The sequence below is a fragment of the Brienomyrus brachyistius genome, unplaced genomic scaffold, assembly GCF_023856365.1.
Source record: "Brienomyrus brachyistius isolate T26 unplaced genomic scaffold, BBRACH_0.4 scaffold139, whole genome shotgun sequence".
In the NCBI taxonomy this organism is placed as follows: domain Eukaryota; kingdom Metazoa; phylum Chordata; class Actinopteri; order Osteoglossiformes; family Mormyridae; genus Brienomyrus; species Brienomyrus brachyistius.
The window spans coordinates 107,855-121,423 of record NW_026042414.1 but is presented as its reverse complement, the minus strand read 5'-3'; positions in this window follow the sequence as shown (position 1 = coordinate 121,423).

Below are 13,569 nucleotides of genomic sequence, written 5' to 3'. Positions count from 1 at the left end.
GGGCAGTGAGTCATGGGGTAAACTACTGTTCTTTAGGGGTTTTCAAGGTGGAATTACGGGTCGATAATTTTAAGGATCAGGTTGTAAACCTCCCTGGTGTTGCTTTAATATGTTTTATCTGAGGTTGTATCGTGTATTATCAAGCCAGCCGGCTTAGTGGCCTCGGGAGCGGGGTTTAGTGGGAGCAGCTGGCTAGTTTTATTTTCTTTTTTGTTTGTGTCTTTTTCTTTGTTGTATGTATATTTTGGGTTCATTATTAGGCAGGCTGGGCCTTTTGGCACCTGTAGTCTGGGTGCTGGATTGCCCATAGGGGTCTTTTTTATTGCTGTGATTTGCTGTGTCATTCACTAGTGTGATTTGTGCTGGATGTGTTTTTAAGGTTGTGCTGTGGCGTGTACCTGAGCAAACTTTGGGCAACCTGTTCTCTTGTTGGCTTTATTGACAAAGGGTGGATTAGTCTAATTACGGCCTGCTACAAATAGCTGCATATAACGTATAAAAAAAATCACCTTATGGGTGCTCCGTAGGGTAGCAAGATCTTGAGTTTTTTTACAGTACTCGGGTACGTTTTAAAATTTTCGACCAATCAGCAAACATTATTCTGACAGCATAGCTGGGAAACCAATGAAAAGTGAGTGCAACGTTCTAGAACTTGACTTCGGGTTGACGCTCCCTATAAAAGAGCTGGGTACTGCTTCAAGGCGTTCAGTTGGCGCTACCTCCTGATAGAGTAGCACTGTACGGCTCTTGTTCCGTAAAACAACATCAAAAGGATGAAAAAAAAAACAATATTTAAAGAAGACGAAAAAAATCAATTTTTAAAGAAGACGAAAAAAACATCGTCTAAAAAAATAAGCCAAAAAAATAATATCCGAAGAAGGAAAAACATGCAAAGTAAAAAAAACAAACAAAAATAAAAAACAATATCCAAAGAAGAAGGAAAAAAACATCCAAAGGGAGAAAAGAAGAACTGAAGGGCAAACGAGGTAGGAGGAAATACAAATTTCGTTTCAGCACCGTTGGAGTGCCAAGCCGTGAAAAGCATTTGGCCAGAAGACAAGGTAAGTGTTGTACCTGTTATTTTAAAACAGCGCTTTTCAAAATGCTGCTTTATAATCGTTTGAGATCGTTAGCCAGTGTGACAGCTGAAGGCTTTTTGAGTTTACCAACATAAAGTTTTATTTCTGTATTAGGACATTGTCAGGAACAATGATGTGTTCATCGCTATGATGTGGTCAAAAAGCGATGCATTGAATCTTAGAAACATTTGTGATTTTTCAAACGATGCTTTTCCTTTTATTTAATCAGTAAAATTTCCATCGGTTTTATATAGTGCCCCTTGAAATATGTCTTTAGCTCATTTTCCGGGCATTTTACTAGAATGCATCCTGAGAAATACACAAGCTCTGCTGCATTTCCGTGCCTCGATGTTTAGTGCCGAGTATAATTGTTGCAGTTGCCTTTTATATATTCCATGAGACCTGTTGGTACCAAGAGAAGTGTGAGACTGTCAGGGTGAATTTATCATACAATCGCACGCATAAATACCTGAGGGTTGCCAGTCCTTTTGCGTTGTTACAGGAGGACTAGAGCTGACGAGTGTGTTTCTACACACTATCAAGGGCATTGTAGTACAGTTTTCTCAGGTGGGAGAATGCTGCCGATCTCCTATTTGACAATACAGCCCTTGATATATTAGAATATTACAGAACTAGAAGCCTTTTGCAAGGAAGAATGTGAGAAAATCCCAAGTACAAGAACTGAAAGCCTTTCAGCTGGCTATAAGAAGCGCTTGTAAGCTGTGATATCTGGCAGAGGAGGTGTTACTAAGTACTGATTACGTAGGGTGCCCAAACTTTTGCAGAGTGCCATAATAATGTTTTTATTTTGTAATTTTGTTCAATTTATGGCATAAAAAGTAACTATTCATCAATGTTTGCTGAAAATATTGTGTATTTTTCCCCCAGTTCCTAAAGAGACTGTATTAACTGATATTGTTGCTTTTGTAATTGAAAAGATGTTATTTGTCAAGGGGTGCCAAACCTTTGCATAAGACTGTACACAGTGTGTGTATGTGTTTATGTGAGTGTGTGTCTGTGTGTGTGTGTGTGTGTGTGTATATATATATATGTGTGTGTGTGTATATATTTCTGTATATGCATGTGTATATATATATATTTATATATAGTTCACACACATTCAAACTTATTTGAATACACATTCAAAATAATTTTTATTATTATTATTTTCGTTTTTTTTTTTTTGTGTGTTTTAAAATGTTTTATTTTTGCAATGGAAATAAAAATAAAGCAGTCCTCCGTAGAGGAGGGGTGGTGGAGGGAATATATATATATATATACATATATATAAAATAATTGTCACACAACTGGGGTGACATGCCTTGCCTGCTCACCCAATTTTAGTGCACTTTAGTTATGCATAATGACCTTCTAGTCTCGATACACCCATATATATATATATATATATATATATATATATATATATATATATATATATATGTATATATATATATATATATGTATATGTGTGTGTATATATGTATATATATAGTTTTTTTGTGTTATTTTTTTGCAATAGACAATAAAAATAACGCAGTTCTCCATAAAGGAGGGATGGTGGATGGAATATATATATACATATATATAAAATAATTGTCACACAACCTGGGTGACATGCCTTGCCTGCTCACCCAGTTTTAGTGCACCTTAGTTATTCATAATGACCATCTAGTCTCGATACACCCATGAATATATATGTATATATATATATATATATATATATAGTTTTTCTGTTTTTTTTTTGCAATAGACAATAAAAATAACGCAGTTCTCCGTAAAGGAGGGATGGTGGATGGAATATATATATACATATATATATAAAATAATTGTCACACAACCTGGGTGACATGCCTTGCCTGCTCACCCAATTTTAGTGCACCTTAGTTATCCATACTGACCATCTAGTCTCGACACACCCATATATATATATATATATATGTATATATATATAGATATTTTTTCTTTTTCTTGTGTTTTTTTTTTCGCAATGGATATTAATAATAAAGCAGTCCTCCGTAAAGGAGGGGTGGTGGAGGGAATATATATATACATTTATATAAAATAATTGTCACACAACTGGGGTGACATGCCTTGCCTGCTCACCCAATTTTAGTGCACCTTAGTTATCCATAATGACCATCTAGTCTCGATACACCCATAAATATATATGTGTATATATATATATATATATATAGTTTTTTTTTTTTTTTGCAATAGACAATAAAAATAACGCAGTTCTCCATAAAAGAGGGATGGTGGATGGAATATATATATACATATATATAAAATAATTGTCACACAACCTGGGTGACATGCCTTGCCTGCTCACCCAATTTTAGTGCACCTTAGTTATCCATACTGACCATCTAGTCTCGACACACCCATATATATATATATATATATATATATATATATATATATATGTATATATATAGATATTTTTTCTTTTTCTTGTGTTTTTTTTTCGCAATGGATATTAATAATAAAGCAGTCCTCCGTAAAGGAGGGGTGGTGGAGGGAATATATATATACATTTATATAAAATAATTGTCACACAACCTGGGTGACATGCCTTGCCTGCTCACCCAATTTTAGTGCAACTTAGTTATCCATAATGACCAACTAGTCTCGATACACCCATAAATATATATGTGTGTATATATATATATAGTTTTTTTGTGTTATTTTTTTGCAATAGACAATAAAAATAACGCAGTTCTCCATAAAGGAGGGATGGTGGATGGAATATATATATACATATATATAAAATAATTAATGTCACACAACCTGGGTGACATGCCTTGCCTGCTCACCCAATTTGAATGCACCTTAGTTATCCATAATGACCATCTAGTCTCGATACACCCATAAATATATATGTATATATATAGTTTTTTTTTTTCGCAATGGACAATAAAAATAACGCAGTTCTCCGTAAAGGAGGGATGGTGGATGGAATATATATATACATACATATAAAATAATTGTCACACAACCGGGGTGACATGCCTTGCCTGCTCACCCAATTTTAGTGCACCTTAGTTATTCATAATGACCATCTAGTCTCGATACACCCATAAATATATATGTATATATGTATTGTTTTTTTTTTTTTTTTTTGCAATAGACAATAAAAATAACGCAGTTCTCCATAAAAGAGGGATGGTGGATGGAATATATATATACATATATATAAAATAATTGTCACACAACCTGGGTGACATGCCTTGCCTGCTCACCCAATTTTAGTGCACCTTAGTTATCCATACTGACCATCTAGTCTCGACACACCCATATACACACCCGAAGCTCTGATCTCAGATCAGTTCCATGCCTCCAGAATCTAATGTTACCCTCAAGGAAGAAGGGAAGCTATGATGAGTAAAAAAAAGGTTATTAGAGTGTCCTGTCAGCGTTGGGCTTCTTCGGCCTCCGCCATTGATTTTTCGGTTTCAGGATGGAAAGTACAAGGTGGCTCTGTGTTGATGAATAATCCAGGAAAAAAATGCCACAAAGGCATGGAGTCACACCAGTGGAGTCTTATCCTTGCAATAAAGACCCCTGTATGACCTTTGCTGAATATTTCCAGTTTAGTGGAGCTGATCTGTGAGTAATGCAGTTATGCAGCAGTTTCTGATGGTTTCCGGTTTTGCAGGTGGTGTCCTTTTCAGCTTGGAGGAGGGAGCCTCCTTCTGGAACCAGATGTTGACCTGGAGAATCGTGAGTGACGTTTCCGATTAGCATACCTGATCTCCTTGCCCCGCCACGGGGCTCTGGTGAAATGTAACTATTCAGTGACCCGTATCTTTCAGTTCTTCGCTTCCATGATCTCGACCTTCACCTTGAACTTCTTCATGAGTATCTACCACAACAAGCCGGGAGATTTTAGTAACCCAGGTCTCATCAACTTTGGACGCTTTGACAACGATGTAAGTTTCCCATTTCTGTCGGTGTTGTGATGTAGATTGTCCTTTTTAAAAGTCTGTAGATGGAATCTTGAAAATCAAAATATTGGGCATCGGTAATTGATCTGGTTGTCTTGGCCAATGGTATGCTGTCCGCAAGTCAAGTAGCTCTTGGGAGATGTCGGCCGTTACCCTCTGACATTGGTTTCCTGCCTCCCGTTAGTCAGTGGGGAAAATGTGATGTTTATGGATGTCTGGACAACTTAGAGTGGAGAGCATTTTATAATCATTACCTCGTTTGGGAAAGGCGAAAGAAGACGGTATAATTTTGACCAAAATCCAGAATGAGACCAAGTTCACACTGTTCCCGAACATGTTTTGGTCTTTCCTGTCCGTGCCGTTCAAGAAGGGGCTGATCTGTGAACTTTATGGGGAAACAAGGGTGAGAGAGAAAAGGATGAGCTGTTATTTCCAGAAAGGGCTCGACTCGGTACCCTGTCACATGAGCAGTGATGTATTTTTACCTGCCTTCTGGTCACATGGGTTGGAAAGGAAACCATGAAACGTTTGTTGGGGGACTTGGACACAGCCCCCACCCCGCAGCGCATGACTTTCCTGGGAGGCCCCCTGGGCTGGAAATATAGTCATCACCTCGGTGGACATGAGTACCGCGCTGTTTTAGTTGGGCCTCCTGGTTTAGGTAGGCATGTTAGCCATGGTTGTGGATGTTTCTCGTTACAAGAGAGGCACCTGTAGCAGTTTACATGGTATGCAGATACGGTTGTTTATTTTATTTTTTTTAAACGCAGCAGAATTTTTCCCGCCTTCGGTGCCTGAAGTTTTTGGGAAACGTTTGCCCCGGATGCCCACTGTATGCTTCCTGTAGGATCACAACACGTTCACCATTTTTTTAAAAATTATACACTACTGTGCAAAAGTCTTAGGCAGGCAAAGAAAATGATATTTAGATTATCCTCGTGTTGGTGTAAAACTATGATATTATGCCTGTGAAAGTGTGTCAACTTCGCCATTTCAGAACCTCTGCTAAAATCATCCTAGTATTTGCAGCGACCGTCCAATGCAGCCATGTGTTTTTTTTGACTTGGCCACCAGCACACCTCATACAGCTAGTCAGTCTCTCACTGACTTTTTAAGCCAGTATATTTAACTTTTTTTAATTCAGCTGTTGGTGAAATTTAACAAAATCATGGAACGGCTGAGGTGCCCCTGAGGAGAAGTTTGGGAACTGAAGCGGTGTTCATCTAGCCATCCAACTAGATATCAGTAACTTTTTAGAAAATAGAAGAAATTACTCTATATATATATATATATATATATATATATATATATATATATATATATATATATATATAAAATAAAATTAAATTAAAAAAAAAGAGGCAAACAAGAGGTGCCCCCATGTGTGTAGTCCTGTAGGGTGTGATGTTGTCATTTGCATGTTTGACTGGAGGATTCTGGGTATTGATTTTTTTTTCTTTTTTTTTACCCCCCCCCCTCAGAGCACGGAGTACTACCTGTATGAGATTCCTCTGTTTATCGTCATGGGAGCCTTCGGTGAGAGAGAGAGAGAGAGAGAGAGAGGGAGCGTCTTATTGTGGAAACCCAAACCTTGCTCTTTTACATCTTAACGGACTGGTTCTGTTTCTGGTTTTCTCATGCCGGGCCCATGTCTCTTTCCCCCCCGCAGGTGGATTGCTGGGAGCACTGTTCAACGTCCTGAACTACTGGCTCACCATCCTCAGGATCAGGTGTGCCTGTGTGCGTGTGTGTGCCTGTGTGTGTGTGTGTGTGCGTACTTCTGTGCGCATGTGTGCCTGTGTGTGTGTGTGTGTGTGCGTACCTCTGCCTGTGTGTGTGCACGTAAGTGAGGCCTGTTTGGTTTTTACTGTGTCACGCCTGTCTGAAACTTAGGCATCTTAACACTTGAAATTAAATAATTAAATAAATATATCCCGAGACTGTGGGGCTGACCTTGAAACTGCCCCACACTGGTTTGATGCAAATGAAAGTTGTCCCACAACAAAATCATTAGCTGAGCCACCATGCCCCCCCCCCCCCCCCCCCCCCCCCCCATCCCCAGGTATATCCACCGGCCCTGCCTGCAGGTGATCGAGGCCATACTGGTTGCTGCCGTGACGGCCACTGTGTTCTTCACTATGATCTACTTCTCCAACGACTGCCAGCCCCTGGGGGAGGATCAGCTGGAGGAATACCCCTTGCAGGTAAGGCAGCTGGAGGTGGGCTCTCTGTGATTTCATTGGCTGAACAGCTGAGAGGGTGTGTATCCTGTCCTCAGGCCTGAACCTCCACTTATCCCTCTCACAGCTGTTCTGTGCTGATGGCGAGTACAATTCCATGGCCACGATCGTCTTCAACACCCCGGAGAGGAGTGTCCGCAGCCTGTTCCACAGCCCCGCAGGTCCGTGGAGTTTCCAGCACGTGTTTCAGGGCAGGATGGGTCGTGACCTGAAGCCGGATTGGTCGCCCCTGTTGTGCCCTTCTTCTGGAAGAGATTATAATTACAGTCCGTTGTCCATCTTTAGAATGAACACCTGTGTTTGATATTGGTGACAGGCTGGCTAGGTCCGGGGCAGCTGTTTGAACAGTCAGACTCGTCTGCCACCTCTGTCGTGTCGTAGGTTTGTTTACGGGCCGCTTCTGGCTGATTGTTTTCCCAGACAGACAGCTAAACCCATACACACAATCCTCCTCAATTATTCAAGGCTTCCCTCATTTGGGATGGGGGGACTGTCACCCTGCCTGGGGAGAACAGGAGCGCTTCTCAAGTGCCCTGACGAATGCCACCGTAGGCAAGTTCGAACGGCACTAAACTGTGTTCATCCATGCCCTCTAGTGGATGAAAGACATACCAAAGTAACATGGCTTGGTCTTGATCGGCTCCAAATTGCACTTTACACCAGGTAGAAAAATGGAAATGATCATATGAAAAATGCCATTCATCATGAAATAATTTCTGTACACCTGTATCCTCATTACAAGGGTGAATCAAGTAAAACTAGCTGGTTTCGCTAGATTAGCGTTCTTGGGGATCAACTACATGATCAACATTTTAGCAAAAACGTGGGAAACACTGACTTAGGTGATGAATTCCACCACCACCACCCCCCCCCCCCCCCCGGCAGGTTCCTACAATCCCGTGACCCTGGGAATCTTCACCATCACCTACTTCTTCCTGGCCTGCTGGACATACGGCCTGACTGTGTCCGCCGGGGTCTTCATCCCCTCGCTGCTCATCGGCGCCGCCTGGGGGCGGCTCTTTGGCATTTTGCTGGCCTCCATTACGCCGCACAATTCCATACAGGTACATCAGGACGGGTCGCCGTTCCTGGGGAAGCGCCGTATAGCCGGTGAGGCGGCGTGGTCCGCTGGCGGAGGAGGGGCCGTCACGATAGCAGAACTCTTCCCTCAGCAGAGAGAAACCTCACAGTGGCGACGTTTTCCACTGACCTTGATTTTTTTGCACATTTTGAAGAAGCAAAACTGAAAATCCGTTAATGGGTACGATTATATTTCAGGAGGACAAGCCCTCAAACGCTTTCAGTTTGATTGAAGTGGTTTTTGTGGCGATTCGCAAAACTGAAATGGAAGCCGATTTTGCGAACTTGTTGCTGTGTAGGACACGATGACTTGGTTCTAGAGCTCGTATCTCATGAAAAGCTCAATCCATGTTGAGGCACGGAATCATAAATTGCAGGTGTTGTTTCCATGATGTTACTTAATGGAAACACCCTTTATGCAATTTCACTTTGTCAACAAATTTGCTTGTTTGTGCAGAACTTTAATGGAAACGCTGCAGGTTTTGATATATTAAGGAAATTGAACGGGGTCTTTAGAAGTCAGAGGGCCTCCTTCAACACCCGCTTTAGATTGATTTCCTCTTTGTTGTCCAATCAGATTTACTCTTTAAGCAGTCACGTGACTCTTTGAAGGTGCCCTATTGGTTAGTGCTGTATCGATTTCCTGGGCCGCCCAGCGTCATGTCGGCATAGATGTAGTTTAACATAATGTTTGTTGGAAGTAAAGCCCCCTCGAAGTTTTTGAATGAGCATGTTTTATGATTTGTGGCGTTTCGTTTGACAGACCTTGGCCGACCCTGGGAAGTACGCTCTGATTGGAGCCGCCGCCCAGCTTGGTGAGTGTCCGTCCGCGGTCAGCCTGCTTTTCAGAGCTCGTCTAGAGGTGCATGGAGGCACATGAGGCTTCGGGTTTGCGTCTGTTTACGAAGGTCTTTGCCAGGTGGGATCGTGAGGATGACCCTCAGCCTGACTGTCATCATGGTGGAAGCCACCGGAAATGTCACCTACGGCCTACCCATAATGCTGGTTCTGATGACGGCGAAGATCGTGGGCGATTATTTCGTGGAGGTCAGTGTTGACGTTTCGGGTTGGAGCGGGTTGGTCCATTTGGCATTATGTGTGAGCCTGTCAGTGAGTGATGAGCTCATCGCCTTTCAGACCGTGCAGAACTTGGAATCGGGCCAGTCGTGTTTCGTTAACTGCTCCGGTCTCATGTTTGCTTTTGGTGTGGGTGGTGCAGCTAGCCACCAGTCTGACGCCATCTTTTTTTCATCTGTCCTTCCAGTGACTGATTTTGAGAACCCTTCCGTTGTTTTTGCACAGCTGTCTAACTTAAGGTGGCACATCATGCTGTGACAGCTCGTTTCGCTTCTCTGTTCCTCAATGTGCCAGCAAATCTGCTTAGAGGAAGTAAAACTTCAAGGGGTGGCAGCTTATGAATGTTGTGCAGATGTGATCCTAAGCTCTTCTGAGTGACTCGAATTTTCCCACAGGGGCTATACGACATCCACATCAAGCTGCAGAGTGTGCCCTTCCTGCACTGGGATGCCCCAGCCACCTCCCACTCCCTGACTGCCAGGTATATTGCCCCCTACAGGATTTTCCCTGCTAATGCTTCAATGAGCCCAGTACACGCCTTTAGCAAGACATTGGTGCTTCATTCTCACTGTATATTCAGGTTTGGTGTGTCTGTCCATTCAGGGAGGTTATGAGCTCTCCAGTAACCTGCTTCAACCTGGTGGAGAAAGTGGGCACTATTGTGGATGTGCTCAGCAACACCTCGACCAATCACAACGGGTTCCCTGTAGTCTCCGGGTTGAGTGATGGCTGTGAGGTATGTCCCTCCCACTAGGGGTGATTTTGTTTTCCTGGAGATTTGTCACATGATGTACTTTGGGGCTTTGCTAATCTGAATTTTGTGCTCTTAGCCAGGGAAAATCTGTGGCTTAATCCTGCGTTCCCAGCTTATCGTGCTCCTGAAACACAAGGTGAGTGTGACCTAAGGTTCCTGCAGAGGTCAGCTGAATAAGGAGCATGTCTGTCCACACTAACACCTATCAGGGTGCTTGGTGTATATGCATGCCTGTGAATGACAGTGCAGCTGACCAATGAGGGGTTTGATTATTGAATACCTGGATGTGACTGGCAGTGCGATTGACCAATGAGGGGTCTGTTTACTGCGTACACGGTTGCGAATGTCAGTGCAGCAAGCCAATGAGAAGTGTGCTCATCCACGTTGTGACCGGTGTACTCTTTTCAACCAGGTGTTTGTGGAACGGGCTCGTTCTCGTCTCAATCTGCGCAAACTGCAGCTGAAGGACTTCCGGGATGCCTACCCTCGCTTCCCTCCGATCCAGTCCATCCATGTGTCCCAAGACGAGAGGGAGTGCATGATGGACCTGACGGAGTTCATGAATCCCACCCCCTACACTGTCACGCAGGTACTAGTCTCAGTCTCAGCCTTGGTCTTGGTCCTTGAGAACCAGAGACACATTTGACTAAACAGTCATGTTCTGCGACTGTGTTCTTCTGCCTCTTTTTCAGGAGACGTCGCTTCCTCGTGTCTTCAAGCTGTTCAGGGCCCTTGGTCTGCGGCACCTCATTGTGGTGGACAGTGACAACCAGGTGCGTCTGCCTTGCGAGGTCCTCAGGCCTTCGTCATCTCCAGCACATATCTCCATTCTCATTGTAAAATTCGAAAATTACTGCATCGGTTTTCAGCCAGTGGCCGTTGGGCATCCATCTAGATCAAGGTTATCACCCTGGTTTCCTGTGCTACTCCCACCCCTCCCTCATAACATAACCAGCTATCTATGCCCTGTTCTACGTACCAATCATGTTCCCGGTGCCCAGGTGGTGGGACTGGTGACGCGGAAGGACCTGGCCCGTTACCACCTGGGCAAAGACGGCCTGGAGGAGCTGCAGCTGGCACAGACGTGATGCGTGGAAGGCGACTGCCGCGCTGCTCACCAGGCCAACCCCCCCTGCCCCCAGTCAGCCCCCGCCAGAACCCGCACCGGTCGTGCATTTCAGCAAAGTCCGGAACCCGGGATGCCAATGACTGACTTTCTGGTTTCGTTCACCGAGGGTTGGTTGTGATGGGGGAGGGGATCGATTCCATGTGTGTTTTGCGACTTTTTGTTGCCCCCTCCCAGTTTGCACATAAAATAATTTATCCGTTATGTTTTTAAAGCACTTCAGAGAGAGAGTGAGTGTGTGTGTGTGTGTGTGTGTGTGTGTGTGTGTGTGTGTGTGTGTGTGTGTGTGTGTGTGTGTGTGTGTGTGTGTGTGTGTGTGTGTGTGTGTGTGTGTTCTACACACACTTGGGTGTCAGTCCCGCTCTGTGGTCATTTGCAAAGCTTTGGTAGCATTGTGATATACATTAGTGTAAATGTGTAAAAAGCATTTCAAGCTGTGTGTGTGAGAGAGAGAGAGAGAGAGAGAGAGATTAGCCAGGCCAATAACGTTCCTCTTTTACTCAGAGTTTTTTGAGTGTGGTCTATTGACAGAGGGTACCACAGTTTTCTTGTGACTTTAGTTTTACTTTAGGGGAAGTTAATTTTCCTCTCCCAGATAATTGTCTTGCACATTGTACCATTAACCAATGCCTCCCACCCCTCCCATGCCAGTGTAGGTAAGACCAACCCTGCCCCCCCCCCCCCCCCCCCGGAAAAACCCTGACTCGCTTTGACCTTTTTCTCTCATGCTGGATGCTAGCGGTTTTTAACATACAGTGTTTTTTCTCGTGAATTCGCCCATTGGCTGACTGCCACACTGCCTGCGTCCTCCCCCACCCACGCCAGTACGTGACAGTATGTATCCCCCCCACCCCGGGTGATTCTCCAGGTCCTGTGTTTTTGATGGCGATTTGTCTCTTGTTGCGCCGTACAGCCTCTAGGTGGCAGAAACCCTGGTTTCTGATATATACCTGAATAAATTATGCAAATCGGGGTCAGGTTTACATGGGTCGGGTGCCAAACAATGCCAGTAGTGTGTGTGTGTGTGTGGGGGGGTGACTTCACAGGTGCTCTCCTGAAAATGTGTGTATATCATTGTTTTTAAATGGCACTTACTGAAAGCAGAGTGGGGTTCAGGGCAGCTTAATGATTTGCAAGGTGACCATGGGTCGTGTTTGGCCAAGGGGGCGCTAGTGTGTTGAGGAAAGGAACTTATTCTGGTCTTTGCAGGCTGTGCTAGAAACCCAAACCCACCCCCATGGCTGTATGTGGCTCCGCACTTTAAATGCTTCTTACCCCACCTCGTTTCCCATCTGCGCCCTACAACTTACAAATCCTTGCAATGTCACGTGCAAGGGGGCCCCCTACTGGCCAAGCAAGGCCCTACAGTCGCTGGTGCCCTTGGGGGTCCAGCCGTACAGTTTTTGCCAACAGCAGAGTTTACACTTTGACTAGTTATGTGCTGTTTAGTTATTTTGTTTTTAATTAAGGTGAACTTGCCTAAGTGACCCTGATCAGTTAAATAGGGTTTTTACCCACCCAACAAGCCTATCGAAAATGGACATACCAGTTAAACGGTAAACGATGTGAATCCCTTATCAGATTTTGATTTTATTCTGAATATTAAATGTCGTGTTTTAACTCAACCTTAAATAAATTAAAGTATCTCCATTTTAAAGAGCACTGTGACTGGATGAGAGAATTGTTTCGGCGTTGGCAAGTACCACCTTAGCGTACATTTATAGAAACGGCTGAAATATACTGGATAATTTTGCATAATTTTTATTTTGCCAAGCTTGATTTTCTTCTGTGATTTCTGAAATCTAATAAAGGTTTTGATGCATATGCCTATTTGTATTGCACGAGTCAGTCATGCTGTTTAATAAGAATCATTTGTATTTATACAAACAATGATAAAAAAATTATTGTATTAAATGGCGTGTTTGATGATACTGCTGGTGACTCCGTGGCACTCTTTGAGCAACGTGTCCGTATCCTAATTTTCTACCTTCTGACACACAAATTCTCAGACTAAATGAGATTACTGCAGTCCCGTTGCCGGGGTAATGCAATTGTTTAGGTGGATGTCGCTGAATGCATTTCAGTGGGAGGTCCAGAAAGCCTGGGACGCGATTTGACGGGGTAGAAATGAGATGAACGGTTCTGTTGTACCTTGCAGATTTGTACCTTGCAGATTTCCCTCGATTTGCTTATTAGTTGCTGGAAATCAATATTTAAAAAAAAATGTGCGTTGAACATGCCTTTCCATCCCGATCCATGAACCCAGTTT